General features: G+C 37.1%; 1 protein-coding gene and 3 non-coding genes across 4 annotated transcripts in view; all 4 read right to left on the reverse strand.

Moving 5' to 3' along the window:
• LOC105218958 (protein Skeletor, isoforms B/C) overlaps window positions 1-17824 on the reverse strand; it is a 74997-nt gene that overhangs the window by 42537 nt on the left and 14636 nt on the right. The window lies entirely within an intron of this gene.
• On the reverse strand, window positions 3971-4135 carry LOC114804813 (U1 spliceosomal RNA). The gene has a single exon (XR_003752936.1). It is a non-coding gene; the product is annotated as a U1 spliceosomal RNA (small nuclear RNA).
• LOC128920038 (U1 spliceosomal RNA) lies at window positions 10132-10296 on the reverse strand. The gene has a single exon (XR_008470158.1). It is a non-coding gene; the product is annotated as a U1 spliceosomal RNA (small nuclear RNA).
• Window positions 16039-16203, reverse strand: LOC128920023 (U1 spliceosomal RNA). Its single transcript, XR_008470147.1, has one exon. It is a non-coding gene; the product is annotated as a U1 spliceosomal RNA (small nuclear RNA).

The raw sequence follows: 17824 nt of genomic DNA on the forward strand, positions 1-17824 counted from the left end.
TCCTCAACCCCATTTGAGGCTCGTTTCGATTTGTGCGAATGGACGGACGGACGAACAGCAACGCATATGAAACACGTGTCTGTACGTGCTGTTCGTGCTCGAGGATATTTATACAGTGCAGCATAAACACAAACAACACAAACAAGTGTGTGCGATATTAAGCGTAGCAAAAGCTATAATAACAACAGCAAAAGCAATAGCAATGGCAACAGCAACGAAGTAGTGTGAGACATAAAAAGCAATAGTAATAAAGCGTACAACCATAACAACAAGCGTAGTGATGACAATGATGAGCATGAGCTTCGAAGATTTAAAGACACTACATACATACACAGGAGCATGACAACAATGATGTGAAAAGACACCGCCAACTTTGACGGGTGATCAATTTCGGTTTCCTTTGGTTGTCGCTGAGGGGGGTTGTGCAAGTGTTTTGAGTGCATTGCTGTTAGCGTTGGATTCTACTAAGAGGCCATGCATTTTAGTTGGTTTATATACAATATTTTTTTGTTGTTCAATCGATAAAATAAACGGTGAAACTCTTCGTTCAGTGTTTAAGTGGGACTTTCTTACTCCGAGGTATTTTCAAACTCGTTCCATTAAATTTAAATCCTTCTCAAAACACTGCCTAAGTCATGTGAGAAGAGCTAAGTGTTGGAATCTTACACTTTTGGAAAGATTTGAATAAAAAGTAAGATGAAATCATAAGGTGAATTGAGCTGTAAAGAGTTCCGGAGCATACGTTCAAATTATACAGTTAGTACAGCAGAGTTCATTGTTCATATACCTGATAGTTTTAGTTGACTTTTTAAGAATTAAGAGAAGTTTAGTATAATTCATTCTTATTCTTATAAAAAATGTTTGTGCTGATACCAAAAAGTTAATCATTAAGTGCCGTTCAGGGTCTTATGCCGAATAATACATGTTATTCGACGACATAGACATAGTCCAGCGATTAAAAAGACAGCGGCTACGCTAGCTAGGTCATGTTGTTCGAATGGACGAAAGTGCCCCTGCTCTGAAAGTTTTCCATGCAGTACCCGCTGGTGGAAGCCAAGGACGAGGGAGGCCTCCACTCCGATGGAAGGACTAGGTGGGGAAGGACCTGTCTTCCCTTGGTATTACCAATTGGCGCCAAACTGCCAAAAGGAGAGATACGTGGCGCACTGATGTGGACTCGATTATAACCGCTTAAGCGATGTCTACGCCAGTCAAGAAGAAGAAGGGAAGCAAACCATTTGTTGGTGATTACATGTCATATAACTACCCAGAAGATTTCAAAAAAATCATAATAATATTTTGGATGGCCATAAAATGAAATTGAACGAGATAGCTGATGCTTCACAGAAATTAAAGAAACATCTAGTAAAAAAATCCATTATAAAGGTTTTATTTAGCATAGTTAGATTGATCCGATTTCGGTGAAGCATGCATGAACATTGAAAAATATTTTCAGAATCTCATTTTCGTAAAAAACGTTGCCCCTATTTTCAAAAAACTGGGACAGTCGCATTTTACAAGCCACTTTTCAGGCGAATTTTCCCCAGCAAAATTATTCGTCTTAGGCAGGAAGAGCAAGAGAATTTCTTGCAATTCATTATCGATGGGTATAGCATGGCGTTGTCCTGATGGAAAACAACCCCTCTCCCCTCTAATTGTTGACAGTACAGGTCTTAATTAAGAGTTTGGCCGTAGTATAGTTCATATTAGATTAATTCATACTAACCCCACCAAACACGTGGCAAAACCAGCATTACTATCAAACCCGACTTGACCTGCATTTGTGTCGGCTAGCCGAGTTTCGACCACTGCCATTTTTATTGAGCATTCTTGCTACTGAACCACTTTCATCACCAGTACTTAAACACTTCAGAAATGTATCGATTTAATTGAAATTCAGCGGCGATTCGCAGATTTTAATTCGATTCATAAGGATTGAGTTAACTCGAGCTCTATCTAGCTTTATTTAAATAGTTCCACATGGTATTTTTTTGCAATGTCTAGATCTTGGGTAATTCGATCCAGTGCTTACATGATGGTTGGACTCGATGATTTCCATTATTTTAACGATATCTTCGGCAATTGACCTTCCAGATCGTTATACATCTTTGACATCAAAAATTCTGAAACGGAATCGACGAAACCAAAACTGCGCTTTATTTACTCTTGCAGAACCGGGACTATAAACATTTATTATCTATTCAAATTTTCTGTCACCTGTGGTTTGCGTTTTCGACTTTATCGAAGAAAGTTATATATAGTATGGAATGATAATGGATTTATTTTTCCTAGGCGTATTGTATAATTTTTCTCTACAAATTTTAAAGCAATATATGTATATAGTCTGATAATTCAATCTAATACATATTTATTATTATGCTTTTTAATTTTAAAGGATTTTTTTTCAACTTTTTCTTTTAATGACGTAGTTTATTTTAAGTTGCTGTTGATATGCATATACCTATAAATATCTACAAAAAAACGAAGTCACGCTGCTTTCACTTGAAGTACATTGTAGTAACGCATATAGATCTAACGATATTAAATATCAAATACGTCACGAATTCTTTATCAACTTCTAGTTGCTAAAGCAACAGCATCGATTTTCCTTTACGCACATCAAAGAATTTGGCAGTAAATTTAAGTTGCACACTTCTATTTATAACTTGATAATATCTGAAAGGCACACTTTTAGGCGCAATAACCATCTAACAATGATATTGCTGCACTACAGCAGCTTTTTAAACAAAATTTTTAATATTGTCTTTAATTCCAGCAGTCTTTGTCTCCTTTCTTTCTCTTCCTCTTCCCCTTTGCATTAATATTGTACACTTCTTTTTCGCTCGCATTCAATTAATCGCATTATCAGCTTATGATATTCGCTAATAATCCCCGTGGAGACAATATAATCTCACATAATTTACCGGTAACCATGGTTATGTCGTTATCCTTCAACAACGTCATTGTTATAGCTGCCGCTCCGCCGCGCTGCAGCTTTGAAGCTTTTTACCCTTCTACGGCTGCCAGCTTTTCACTTTTTACAACTTCACAATTGCTTGCCAATACACTTAGATGCCTTCCCTTGTATGTATGTGTGTGCAACCACTCGGTTGTGTGTGTTCAATAGGCTTCAGCGCCAACGGAAGAGGGTGGATTTACTCATATTTATATATACATATGTATGTAACTGCGCAGATGAGCATTGAGATACAAGTTATCTGCTAAAACGTTACAATCACTGTATATTTGTTTGTATGCATAGATTTTTGTTGTCATATATTGATCTTGTTGTTGTTGTAGTGTGCCTTTAGCACGATTGCTCGTCGTTTTGTTATTTGGTTGGTTGTTTGTTTAACTTCAACTTCCCCTCTTATATACTGACGTGAGTATGTGTATGCATATCAGTGAGTGTGTCTATATGTATTGGCACTTGTGCTACTATTTGATTATACTCCAGTAAATGTAGACATTAAATCGGTATTTTCATGCTACTCTGTTGATTTAGCAGTGATTCCCATAAAATATATGCAAGTAGGTTTGTATGTAAGTGGTAGGCTTTGATGGATGGAAAAATAATTGAGTTCTTTCATATCAAACAAACTGACTTTTGGAAGTACATTAGAAGAGAAGGTAATACAGAGGAGTGAGGAGAAAAAGTGTTTATACGCAAAATATATAAATAAACCTAAATAAAAATATTTTTTTTTTTATTGAAAAATAAAATGAAGAAAAATTAAGTTTAGCAACTTCGAACAACAAACTGAAAATATATTATTTAATATAATTTTCCTAGTTTTCTATTTAACATGATATTTTATACTCTACATAATCACTACAATTCTATTTTAGATATAATAAACCATCTTCTGAAAGATTCTATGGTCATTCCGTACTCCAGTGTGATTTTCTTGTGTATTATTTTACAAATGTTCTTTTTAGTAAATTTTACTCTTTGAATATATTCAAGTACGTCGGGACGGCGCGAACGCCATTCCCGGCTACCAAAAATTATACGCACGAGTTATTCACATTAGGAATAATCGCAGAGGTCAACCCAATCGTAGTGCAATGATCAGGTCTCGCTCCGGAGGAACCGCCTTCATGATCACGGATAACCTCTACGCCAGGTAAGTATGCTTTCCGCCGCTCAAATCGGAGTAATCAGCAGATAGAGACATAAAGTGGTTGAGAATTTTTGGATGTAAGTCTGGCTTATACAAAATCTGCACAATTGTAAAAGAACACAACGAGGAAAAGGAAAGTGAAAAGGCGATCTTACCCTCATAGGCAGGCTGCTCTCTGTTTTCTAGTTAGGTAGTAGAATAGCAAATCAAACTACATACCTAAGCGACTGAGCTGGGAGAATAATAATGCTGTGGTTGTGAGAATATTTCTTATTTCCATACGATACTATTAGTAAAATTAGCTGCTACTATATCAAGTCAACTCAAGGTGTTACGCCACCCCGAAATTAAAAATATATATTCTCAATAATTACGAAAGTTATGATCATTAGAAGTCAGCGTTACATTTTATCTTCTTTTGCGTTTTTCTCAAAACCACATTTTTCGAGACGGTATAGACGATTACTCAAAAGCTTTTCAACCGATTGATTTGAAAATTAAAATACATCTTCCTAAATAGATTTTTCACAGTGTGAAGTGGGATATTTTTGATTGAAAAATTTTTAACCAATTTCTTATACTGTATTTTTGGCTTCGTCACTCTGTTCAAAATTTATCAATTTTTAAGAAAAATATTTTTGTACTTATTTCAGGCAAAATGTGAAATGCCAATCATTTACACGATCAAGAGAGTACTCCGGAAAAATTGATCCACGCCAATGCTTATATGTATATCTGCATTTTTAATTGAAAACACTTTTTTTAATTTATTAAGCTTAAGATATGTATTAAATTAGCAATAAATATAATTAAGTCCTACCTCAAAAAGTCTTGTCAAAAAAATTCGTAAAAACCATCCAACCATTATCATGGGTTCAGGGTGGCGTAACCTTTCAAAACAATAAACCTATATTAGTATACCTTATAACTACGCAATTTATTAGATGTAGACAATTAAGAAAATATGATTAATGTTAAAAGAAGGTAATGATGTAAAATTGAGATGAAATTATCTCACATTTCCTATAATGATCCAACGTTCAAGTCTCATCAAAATACTTCCTGATTAAAACCATTAATTATATGTGATTTCAAGATCTTTGGAGTATTAAGTGATTATTTGATTATATATGTCGACTCCTACTGAAATCAAATATTTATATTTGTCGGTTCTGTCATCATATTCGAAAGTATAATGAGATCTGACGAGTTTAAAATGATGCTGTCTGCCTCTTATTATTGTTCCCGATTTACCAGTTGATTTTATATTCTATATGACGCGATGATACAACTTCATTTTGCAATTCTTTCAGCAACAATTCTATCTACTACTCGAGACCCGAACTACACAAATTCTAACCAAAACACTCATACATCCATGTATAAAGTAAAATTTAAAGACCCAACTTCAACCCCCGCATGCGTTGACAAATCCCCTTCTGAAGTTTTCGCAAAAAAAAAAAACAGGATCCCCAACTTCTCGTTGTCTCATTGTCTTTCTAATCACTTAATCTTATTTAGTGCTTTCATCTTCGATTCAGCACCAATTGTTTTGCTAATACCAGAAATGTTGTATGCGTTCGAATGCCTCGATGCACTCCCTCATCTCACTTTGCGAGAGCATGGCGTACATGTTGATTAGGTTTCGCCATGATGATGATATTAATCTAAATGAAGCGAAAATTGAATGAATGAAAGAAGCTGTTGCTTGGTGCACCAAAAAAAATTGGGAACGGAGCACATAAATCGACTAGGAAAAAGGTGGAGTGGAGGTGGGAGGCGGTGTGGTAGAGAGTAGGAGTGGAATTATAGCAAGTGAAAAAAATATGTCGAAAAAGTAGAGTTGCATGTGAGGCAAGAAAAGTCAATGTACTATTTCTTTGTTTGAAATTCGGTTAATAGAAGGAACATATTACGAGGGTAGTTGCAAAAATTAGTGATTTCTTATTTCAAAAGTAGTTACTTGTTCGAAAATACATAACCTCTTAAACTTTGATGAAAATTTTAAATAGTCTATCTAAGGTGCTCATCAAATTCTATTTTTGGCCAAGAAGTAAAAAAAAATTATTTCAATTCTCGCGATTACAAAAAAGTGTCCGTAATTGTAATTGATCCCCGTAATGTAGAAGGCTATAATCGCTTAAAGCGGTTCCTACGCCAAATATATATATATATATAATGTAGAATAGAAAGACTAAGTTCGGGTGCAACCGAATATATTATACTCTCGCAATTTATTGATTTAATTTTATTAAAAAATCAGACAATTTGACCCATATATTCGGCATAAAGTCCAATAGAATAACGAAAATCATCATATATAGTATATGAGGGTAGAGGGAATTCCTGAACCGATTTCATACGTTTTTACCACCAAGATACACTATATCCAAAACTATACACTTCCTTCATTTTGCTAAGATATCTCACATACTAAGCGATATGTGAGGAAAAAAGTACACAGTATTTTTGAAAAACCTATAATTAGGTATATGCGAGCTAGGGGAAGTTATGTCCCGATTTTACCAATTTTTGGTATAAAGGTACACCTTCGAAGAAAAAGATTCCCTCTGAATTACATTAGAGAGATTTACCGATATTTTCGGTGAAAAATTATCCTTAGGCACTGAGTTCTTCATGTTCGATATCCGGGACCTTGAAAAGTTATAGACCAATTTCGTCAATTTTTCCATAAGTGAAGCCACACAGAAAATTACAGAAAAATTGTATTTGAGATTTTTCTGTAATGCTTTATTCCGTTATCTTCATCGGTTCCTTTTTTCATTTTGTGGGCGTGGCAATAGTCTGATTTCGCAAACCTTCCTATGGTCCCAAAGAACATGTATACCAAGTTTTGTCAAGATATCTTAATTTTATCAAGTTATCCGTGTCACGTTGGACAGACGGACAGACAGACATCCTGATTTTAAATCGTCTTATTATCCTTATCATATTGATACCTATATCTAACTCGTTTAGTTTTATGACTTATGTACAAACAACCGTTATGTGAACAAAACTATAATACTCCCTTAGCAACTTTTGTTGCGAGAATATAAAAATTCCAAAAATTACAGACTCTTCAAAATACCCTCGTAAATGCCAACCTAAGCATTTATAGGCGATTAAAATAAGCTGGACAGGACAAAGCATCACTAATGAAGTAGACGAGTGCGGCTGTTAATGAAGTCATAAAAGTAATCGAACAATCGATAAATATAAGCGGCAAAAATGCTAGGAAAGAGAAGGAAAAATATTCCAGAAACTTCTCTTTAATTAACAGTATTTCACAACTTATTTATATAGCAATAAATACAGTAACTTTTCGCAAAATTTTAGAAGTTTTTCACAGCCATGAGGTTGTGCTAAAAAAGTTCCCGAGCTCTTGGAGAGTCTCGCCATTTAACCTCGACACACACGCTAGCAACCCTGCATTTGCTTATCGAGCAGCAGCCCAAATAGACATGATAATTACATTCGCGCTAATCTCGTAGTAATTTATTTTATCATTCTGAACATCTGAGACGCCGTTCGGTCGTTGGGTTGGACGGTTGGTTGGTTGGACGCACGCGGAAGCCGATGAAGTCAATGTGTCAGGCAGGAAAAACTAAAGTGCCGGTAAAAAAAACACATAGCTTCCGGTTGAATGCAGAGCAATAAGCGTGTGCGGGCATTGAAAGCTGGGGCTTTTCTTCATATACGAATACATGTATATATTTATATATGTGTGAGTGATGAACTCCAAGGATGCGCAACTTCATTTTCATCTAATAAAGTCGAAGCACTCACTTCCTACCCCAGAAGAAATTCTCTAAAGGAGTGTGTGTGTGCTCACATGTGTATTATGGTGTACGTTTATATCTCCGTGGCACAGGCATGCCTGTGTAGAGGGTAAATCAAATAAAATTTAGCTGACTCAATAAAAATCAAAAAGCGTTAATGCTAACGATATGACTTTAACCTGAAGCGAACCAAAATAACGAACAAACACACACACATATACAGTTATAAACATACACACACATACATATACATATATATAGTAGCGAAAGCACAGAGTATTGTCGATTGTGTCAAAGCACGTAAAGAGCGTAACGATGTGGAAAGGAAATGAGGTGGCAACTGAAGCGTTGCATGAAAAAGGGCGAAGCGACAAACCGCTGCGGCGAAAGGATCCAGCGCCGTTATGGTGGTTTATACTCGTATGTATTATCGACAACTGTCGTTATGTGTCGGCAGGTTGGAAGTGTATAGAAAGGAATGAATGTTGGTATGCCAGCGTAAGGATGCTGGACAAGTGAAAGCAATATTATTTATAAACCACACACACATACTTCCGCAATTCTTATATAGTTTAACGGTAAAAGTGTGTTGACTGTTTCGCTTCGCTTTTTGCCACTGCCAAATCTTAAAATTCTCATTTTTTATGCTGTCTGCGGCGTTAAATGGGAATTTCGCAGCTTAAATCCAGCGCGGAGCGTAATCGTAAACTTTCCAATTGTCAAAAGTCATTTGTAATAAATGATTGCGTGAATGGACGCGCGTGCCAATGCGTACAAGGAAAAGGCGTTAAGTCAGCTGTGGTGATAAATTTTCACATATTTTCATTCCGAGTGTATGTGAGTATTCTAAGGATAATGCTTTCTTGCGTTCTACATGTGTATTAGTTGGAATTAAAATTATTATAGCAAATATTTTAGTGCTATTAACGCAGCGACATTTAGCGTTTGGCACAATTTTATAGCGAGAATAAGTCTGTTCAAATTGATTGACCCAAATATTGTTTTTTTGAAATAGAAGATGTGAGATAGAAGTACGTTTTAGGATAACTTTCCATCATAGTTGGTACCATGTTATCGAAATTGGTGAAAATATTGTCAGCCAATGCCTGTTTGTTAGCAATCTCAATTTCGATAAAGAGTAGCAATAATTATTACCACCTTAGTTAGCAAGTATAAGTTCTAATATCTTATAGACGACTCCTGACTTTGTATTCAGCTTTAGAACTCAAAAGGTTAACTAATGTTCTTTACTCAAATGTAGAATTTATCCTCTTTCACGTAGTATATTAGACAATTTTTGTCTAGAGCTCCCAACTTAAAGGTAAAAATTCCATATTCGGAATGTAACGGGTGATTTTTTTGAGGTTAGGATTTTCATGCATTAGTATTTGACAGATCACGTGGGATTTCAGACATGGTGTCAAAGAGAAAGATGCTCAGTATGCTTTGACATTTCATCATGAATAGACTTACTAACGAGCAACGCTTGCAAATCATTGAATTTTATTACCAAAATCAGTGTTCGGTTCGAAATGTGTTTCGCGCTTTACGTCCGATTTATGGTCTACATAATCGACCAAGTGAGCAAACAATTAATGCGATTGTGACCAAGTTTCGCACTCAGTTTACTTTATTGGACATTAAACCAACCACACGAATGCGTACAGTGCGTACAGAAGAGAATATTGCGTCTGTTTCTGAGAGTGTGGCTGAAGACCGTGAAATGTCGATTCGTCGCCGTTCGCAGCAATTGGGTTTGTGTTATTCGACCACATGGAAGATTTTACGTTTCAACAAGATGGCGGCCGAAATGCTCGAAAAAGTTGCCCAAAATTGGACTTTCCGAATGGACCACCTAAGACGCAGCCGCGGTCAACATTTAAATGAAATTATCTTCAAAAAGTAAATGTCATGAACCAATCTAACGTTTCAAATAAAGAACCGATGAGATTTTGCAAATTTTATGCGTTTTTTTTTTTAAAAGTTATCAAGCTCTTAAAAAATCACCCTTTAGATTTATATTATTTTACTATGATCTGGTAGACTGTAGAAGCATGATAATTTGATACTTAATGAATCTGTTTCAATATATTTTGACTAATAACTATAATGTGTGGAGTTTAAGAACAAAAATTACAAATGATTTTACAGTGGTGTTTTAGTACTGCATTAAGCATTTATTCTATACTTTAACTAAATATTACACTTTGAATGTATTTATGAATGTCGGGACGGCGCGAACGCCATTCCCGGCTACCAAAAATTATACGCACGAGTTATTCACATTAGGAATAATCGCAGAGGTCAACCCAATCGTAGTGCAATGATCAGGTCTCGCTCCGGAGGAACCGCCTTCATGATCACGGATAACCTCTACGCCAGGTAAGTATGCTTTTCGCCGCTCAAATCAGAGTATATCAACAGATTGAGAGATAAAGTGGTTGAGAAGTTGTATAAACAACTTTCGCTTATACCAAATCTACCGAAACTAATGAAAACGACAGAACGAAGAAAAGATCAAAAGATAACAACAGCTTAAGAAATACATATGTACGTACACACGAGCATTGTTGAAGAAGGTAGCTAAATAGCAGTGTGACTATGATAAGTAAGTGTCTTGCTTTGCTAGCTACCTGAAAGAGTTGTGTAGTACATAGTTTGTTTGTAAGATGATTCTGAATTTTTCTTACTACTGTGATTTTTGTTGTAAGCTATTTTCACATATTTTGCATTGCATAATTTGGTTATAACTTTGTGTTGTTGGTATTTCGAAACAATTCTTGATGTTTTTATAAAATACATACATAAGTGAAACAAGAAAAAACGTTAACTTCGGCTGTACCGAAGCTAATATACCCTTCACAGGTGCATTTCTTTTAGTAACTATGTGTTTCAGCAAATCTAAAGACGTAAGAAAAAGTAAGTAAAAAAAGAAAATATTTTTGTTTGCTAGAAACATTAAAGTTATTTACAAATGAGAAAGTTTCCCATGCAAGCATTTAATTTCGATCTTTCAATTTGTATGGCAGCTATATGCTACAGTTAACCGATCTTAACAATTTCTTCGGAGATTATATTATTACCTTAAGCAGTAATTCATGTCAAATTTCGTGAAGATACCACGTCAAATGCGAAAATTTTCTATACAAGCCCTTGATTCCGATCGTTCGGTTTGTATGGCAGCTATATGCTATAGTGAAACGATCTGAACAATTTTTTCGGAGATAAAATTATTTCTATGAGCAATAACTCACACCAAATTTCGTGAAGATATGTAGTAAAATGCGGAAGTTTTCCATACAAGCCCTTGATTCCGATCGTTCAGTTTGTATGACAGCTATACGATATAGTGGTACGATATCGGCAGTTCCGACAAATAAGCAGCTACTTGAAGAGAAAATAACATCTGCAAAATTTCAAACCGATATTTTAAAAACTTAAGGACTAGTTCGTATATATACAGACAGACAGACAGACGGACTTGGCTAAATCGACTCAGTTCAACATACTGATCATTTATATATATACTTTATAGGGCCTCCGACGCTTCCTTCTGGGTGTTACAAACTTCGTGACAAACTTAATATACCCTGTTCAGGGTATAAAAAAAAATAGTCGTCCAAGAATATGGACTGAAAATTCTAATGTGAGATCGGGTCGCAAATCAAAAAACAAACAATCAAAGGCAGATCTTTATCTTAAAGTAATAACCCTAACCTTAATAGGTTAGAAATAGTTTCAGCATATTTAATTCACGGTTTTGAACATCGGTCGAAAAAGCTATTGTGTTCGATTTCGGAAGAACAATGTAACACTGATCAAATGCAAAAATAACAAGGTTCTGCGCCGATTTCTGGCGATGGATGAAAGCTGGATACATCTTCGCAAACCTGAGTACAATCAGTACTGCGCTGAATGGTTGCAGCGTGGAAGTCGCAGTAAAATACAATATGAATACAACAGGATATCAGCAAAATTGTAGTGATCTTAGGGTCCGGAACCCCTTCAACGAACAATTCACGTGGCATATGATCTTTGGCTCTGAGCTTCGATTCCCATTCGCACCTTAGCAATCCGTAGTATAAATAAAAAATCAGAAAACTAAAGCCATCGACAGACCTTAATCTTATACTTAAGTTGAAAACTAATCACATTTTTTGCTGTCTTTTATTTCTATGACGTTCCAATAAGCAGTTCAGCATTTAATGCTACAACTATAACAAAAGCGTCATATTATTTAACGAGGCAACACTGGACATCGAAAGATCGCTGGTGCAAAAAAGAAAATCAGCAAATCTTGCACCTGCGGTAATCAACAAAACCATATTTATTTCAATGCAACGGACATGCTGACGAAACACTGCAACCAACGCGACTGGACAAACAGAGCAGACGAGCAGGGGCGGTATTTATGAAAGTCCCACTCACACACACAGCAAACAGTTGTTGAAAGTGACGCATGAACAACAAGAGTGCGGAGGCGCTGATAATGTGCAACAAATGGCGAGGGGGCGACGAATGATTGCGGAAACGAACTTTAATATGCGAGCGTGAACGCCGCACGCCACCAGACGCAGTCAGAGCTTTGGGGATGAATAGCAACAACCTGTGAATATGAAACGGAAATTGAGCCAAGTGGCGTGTCGGTGGCCAGCAACGAGCACAAACACATGAACACAGAAGCGCACGTCACCAGTGCAGAGTGCTCTATTAATGTTTATTACTTTTGACTTGGCACTGCGGGGGTAGTTTTGCTAACCGCAACCATGTGAAGCGGCCGAACTCCAACTGTGCGACGACGACAACACCCACAAACGCTCTGGCACGAGAGGACGTAATACACCCGCGCGCATTTTGCACAACCCACAGCGATTCGACACGCTGCAAGCACCAACACACTCTAACACACACAGGCGTACATGAAGACGTCATTCAGCGAACGACAACGTCATCGAGAGTTTTACAAATATGCTTGGATTGTTTATTTGTAGATATGAAATGCTGCCTCGGTCCCCTCAGCGCTGTTACTCTTCGCCATCCGTTAAGTATATGAGTGTGGCACGTTCTGGCTAATTTAATCGCAGCAAATTGTTCGGCAATCTGTGCTGGATTAGCGCGCGGCGCCAACGCGTAAAGCGATACATTTGTTGCAAATTGGAATCGGCCTCAACGCCCGAACAGGGACGCTTCGAATTGTGGGGCGGACAGTTGCGCCTTGTTTTTCCTATCACGTGACACGCCCACCGTTTGTAACACTCACTATGCCATTCGGTGTAAGTCGCAAATATTCATAAGCCGGTCGGATGTGTGCCCTTCTGTGCTGCGAGTGCTTTATCGCCGGAATGGCGCAATTGGATTACGTTGCCGAAATGTGTTAGGAAGTAACTTTATTTTATTATTGTAATCATGTAATAATAATCATTTACAGTTACCGTGTGATGTATGAATCTGGGCGTAGCAGCGTTTTGGGGCAGCAGGGGGCCTATCATATTTTGGTAATCAAAATTAATAGCGCTTTGAGAGTTGACAAATTTTTATTAATTAATTGCGCAATATTTGGAAGGGTGGCATTTGAAGTAAATAACAATTAGTCGATATTAAAAATAGAAAAATAGCGCTACACTACAATACTAACAATAATTTATTAATAGAAAGTTACAAAACTTCATAAAGATTTTGATAAAGAGATAAAGGGCAACTTATTAGATGACAATAAGAAGAGCGATGCTATCCCCACCTCTAAGCTATGAAAATGCATGACACCTTGCCAAGCCGGTATGGTAAATGTCAATCTTCTGGAATCGATCATTTTCGTAGTACAATTAGTTTGTTGCTTAAAAATATATCTGAATAACGACGATGAACTTCTTATTGTCGTTAAGTTTCTTTCTTGCGAATATTTTCTTGAGATATGAGAAGAGAAAAAAAAATTGCTAGAGGCCAGATCCGAAGAGGTGGAAACTTCTTGAACACCTATTCATTCAAAAGGGACGCTACAAAAGTAGACCGATAGGGACTGCAAACGACAATATTCGTTATTGGTCAGGCCGCAATCCACACGTACTCCATGAATCACCATGTGATTGGCGTTGCAACCGTTTAGCCGGTTATAGCCGAATCGACGATAGTGCGCCACCTGTCTCTCTCCTTTGCAGTTCGGCGCCAGTTGGAGATCCCAAGTGTAACCAGGTCGCTCTCCACCTGGTCCCTCCAACGGAGTGGAGGCCTTCCCCTTCCTCGGCTTCCTCCGGCGGGTACTGCATCGAACACTTTCAGGGCTGGAGTGTTTTCGTCCATTCGGACAACATGACCTAGCCAGCGTAGCCGCTGTCTTTTTATTCGCTGAACTATGTCAATGTCGTCGTATAACTCGTACAGCTCATCGTTCCATCGTCTGCGGTATTCGCCGTTGCCAATGTTCTGAGGACCATAAATCTTGCGCAAAATTTTCCTCACGAAAACTCCTAGTGTCGTCTCATCTGATGTTGGCATCGTCCAAGCTTCTGCACCGTAAAGCAGGACGGGAATGATAAGTGACTTGTAGAGCTTGATTTTGGTTCGTCGAGAGAGGACTTTACTGTTCAATTGCCTACTCAGTCCAAAGTAGCACCTGTTGGCAAGAGTTATTCTGCGCTGGATTTCGAGGCTGACATTGTTCGTGTTGTTGATGCTGGTTCCCAGGTATACGAAATTATCTACGACCTCGAAGTTATGACTGTCAACAGTGACGTGGGAGCCAAGACGCGAATGCGCCGACTGTTTGTTTGATGACAGGAGATATTTCGTCTTGTCCTCATTCACCTCCAGACCCATTCGCTTCGCCTCCTTATCCATCCGGGAAAAAGCAGAACAAACGGCGCGGTTGTTGATTCCGATGATATCAATATCATCGGCGTACGCCAGGAGCTGTACACTCTTGTAGAAGATTGTACCTTCTCGGTTTAGCTCTGCAGCTCTTATAATTTTTTCCAGCATCAGGTTAAAGAAGTCGCACGATAGTGAGTCACCTTGTCTGAAACCTCGTTTGGTATCGAACGGCTCGGAGAGGTCCTTCCCAATCATGACGGAGCTTTTGGTGTTGCTCAACGTCAATTTACACAGCCGTATTAGTTTTGCGGGGATACCAAATTCAGACATCGCGGCGTAAAGGCAACTCCTTTTCGTGCTGTCGAAAGCAGCTTTAAAATCGACAAAAAGGTGGTGTGTGTCGATCCTCTTTTCTTGGGTCTTTTCCAAGATTTGGCGCATGGTGAATATCTGGTCAGTTGTCGATTTTCCAGGTCACCATAGCATCCCGAAATTACGGTTTGGTGCGCTATATGCGACTTGGACAATATGTGGTTCCAACTGAACGGCGCCACAAGCCAGACAGCGAATGCCACAATCGATTAATTGAAAACCAAGTTTGGTGAACGTGTTATCTGGTGAAGTGCGATTTGACGACGGACTATTTCCTGCGGAGCTACGGCAAGCCTATGGTCTATGCCAAGAAGCCAGGGACTATTGATGAACCTAGTATGAATATCGAACGTAAAATTGCAGCAGTCCTATTTATGCTTGAAAACAACCGAAAATTGGGTTCAGCGTCTGGATTTATTCCATGCAAAAGAATTCTAGTTCCATACATAACGGCATCGAATGTACTTTTTTAGTCATAGATTAATTTTATTTTATTTTTTTTTGTTCATCCAAAATCTTTTAGTGGATTGAACTCACTCAGCTCAATGTCTTCGGCATTTATATGACCGGTACGAAATTCAACAAACTTTTACGAATGGTTGTTTCACCTAAGTCATAGACCGATAACCCTTAGTCTCCTTTGTGGATATAACAACAGTTTATTTTTTCAGTTTGGTTCATTTCCATCACCATTGCCACATTCAAAGTACCCTACAGTAGTGATCTAAACATATAAACAAACACAGGAATATATTCCCCATTTCCGTTTTATTATTATCGTAAGAAAATCTTTTGTTAGGCATCTGAGTCAAACTATCATTAAATAATGTATTTTCATTTTGAAAATTATTCGCTTTTCCAAACAATAATGAATTTTCATCATGAGCAGTTTTGTCCAGCAAATTTACCCATTTTAGATTTATGATCATAAATTATAGAATGTATTTAAAAACGTCGGGACGGCGCGAACGCCATTCCCGGCTACCAAAAATTATACGCACGAGTTATTCACATTAGGAATAATCGCAGAGGTCAACCCAATCGAAGTGCAATGATCAGGTCTCGCTCCGGAGGAACCGCCTTCATGATCACGGATAACCTCTACGCCAGGTAAGTATGCTTTTCGCTGCTCAAATCAGCGTATATCAACAGATTGAGAGATAAAGTGGTTGAGAATTCATGTAAAAAGGATACAAGCAAAGGAAAAAAGGACATTCAGATCAGAGAGATGAAGACAAGCAGGTATGCATGGTTTGACAAAGGTACAGTGGTATGTAAGCAATAGACTTTGTGATTTGTATGTATGTATAGATGTAATAAAATTATTTCGAAATGAAACCAGTCATTAAATTACTTGTTTACTATGCTACTAACGCATTTGGGAAAACAACAAACTTTTAATTTTTTTTTCATTTTCTTATCTTATTTAGAGCATATTACATAATGCCCTCTTGCTTTGGCTTATTCCAAAAATGGTCACACAATTGACGTAATTGCTGTTGTAGGAGTCTCGCCCATAATGGAAACTTACTGGCCGACATAAATTTCACAACTTGCAATGAATACAAATGCACACAATAGTACATACATACATATATATGTATATAAAGCGATTTTAATTCACATACATATCTTTATTTATTTATCTTTTTGCTTTGGTCGAGTTTGTATTGGAAATTTTCGCAAAAACCGTATTAAAAGTCAATTTACAATGTAAGTACGTGCATAAAGTTAAATAGGGGCTTACAAACATAAATATGTAAGTTTGTCCAACGCCTATAAATGCTCGCCTGCTGCTGAATTTCAAATCAATGCTCCCCAATGGCAATTACAAAAACTAGTTTATTTTCTGCTGAGGCAACACACAAAATCGAAATACCTGTAATATTACATAATAATAGCGATTCATTTGACACCTGTCGCATAGAAAATTGCATGTCTGCAGCGGAGAGTGTGCACTTACATATATAAATAAATATGTGGCTAATATTGGTGCGATTGATTTACTCACGTCTGTAATTTTGCCGCAATTTGTGCATTCAAAATTTATTCGTGAGTTCGACAGGTACTATGTTATGATTGCAACAACAAAGCAAAAGAAACAAAAACACGGTACATAAGTGCATAAGAGTACATATACTATAATATATATAGTCGGATACATATATACTATGACTATACATATCTTTTATGTAGTTATTTTCGCGCTGCAATAAAATCTAAAGTTTATTAGTAATTTTGGCGTTAAACTCTAAAAATTACTCACAAACAACAAATTTATCATGAAAGCTTTTAACTCGGCTTTAACTCCATTTTTTTGGTTTTCACAGAAACATGGCCTCGCTGTTGATTATTTGGATAGTACTTTATTATATATTGTATGTAGGCCGTATACAATAAAATGTGAAATTAAATTTATATAGAGTTTTTAAAGCACGCCTTTGTAAACACTCGGCAAATGATCGCAAACACCAAACCTAAATTCGATTTTGTTTTATTCTTATGCAATTCATTTCATTAAAGGAAATCTATACTACTATTATAAAGAGGAAAGATTTGTATGTATGTTTGTAATGAATAAACTCAAAAACTAAACTTCTTTCACCATTGGAAAGCTAAATTTACCTTGAGTAACATAAGCTATATTTATTGCCAGAACCTCACCTTTCTGGATATAGGTCCCAGGTGAGGGTATCAAAAAGACTCCGTGATGGAGTATCTTAATCTGAAACTGAAAAT

This window comes from Zeugodacus cucurbitae, chromosome 2 (genome assembly GCF_028554725.1).
Source record: "Zeugodacus cucurbitae isolate PBARC_wt_2022May chromosome 2, idZeuCucr1.2, whole genome shotgun sequence".
Taxonomy (NCBI): Eukaryota; Metazoa; Arthropoda; class Insecta; order Diptera; family Tephritidae; genus Zeugodacus; species Zeugodacus cucurbitae.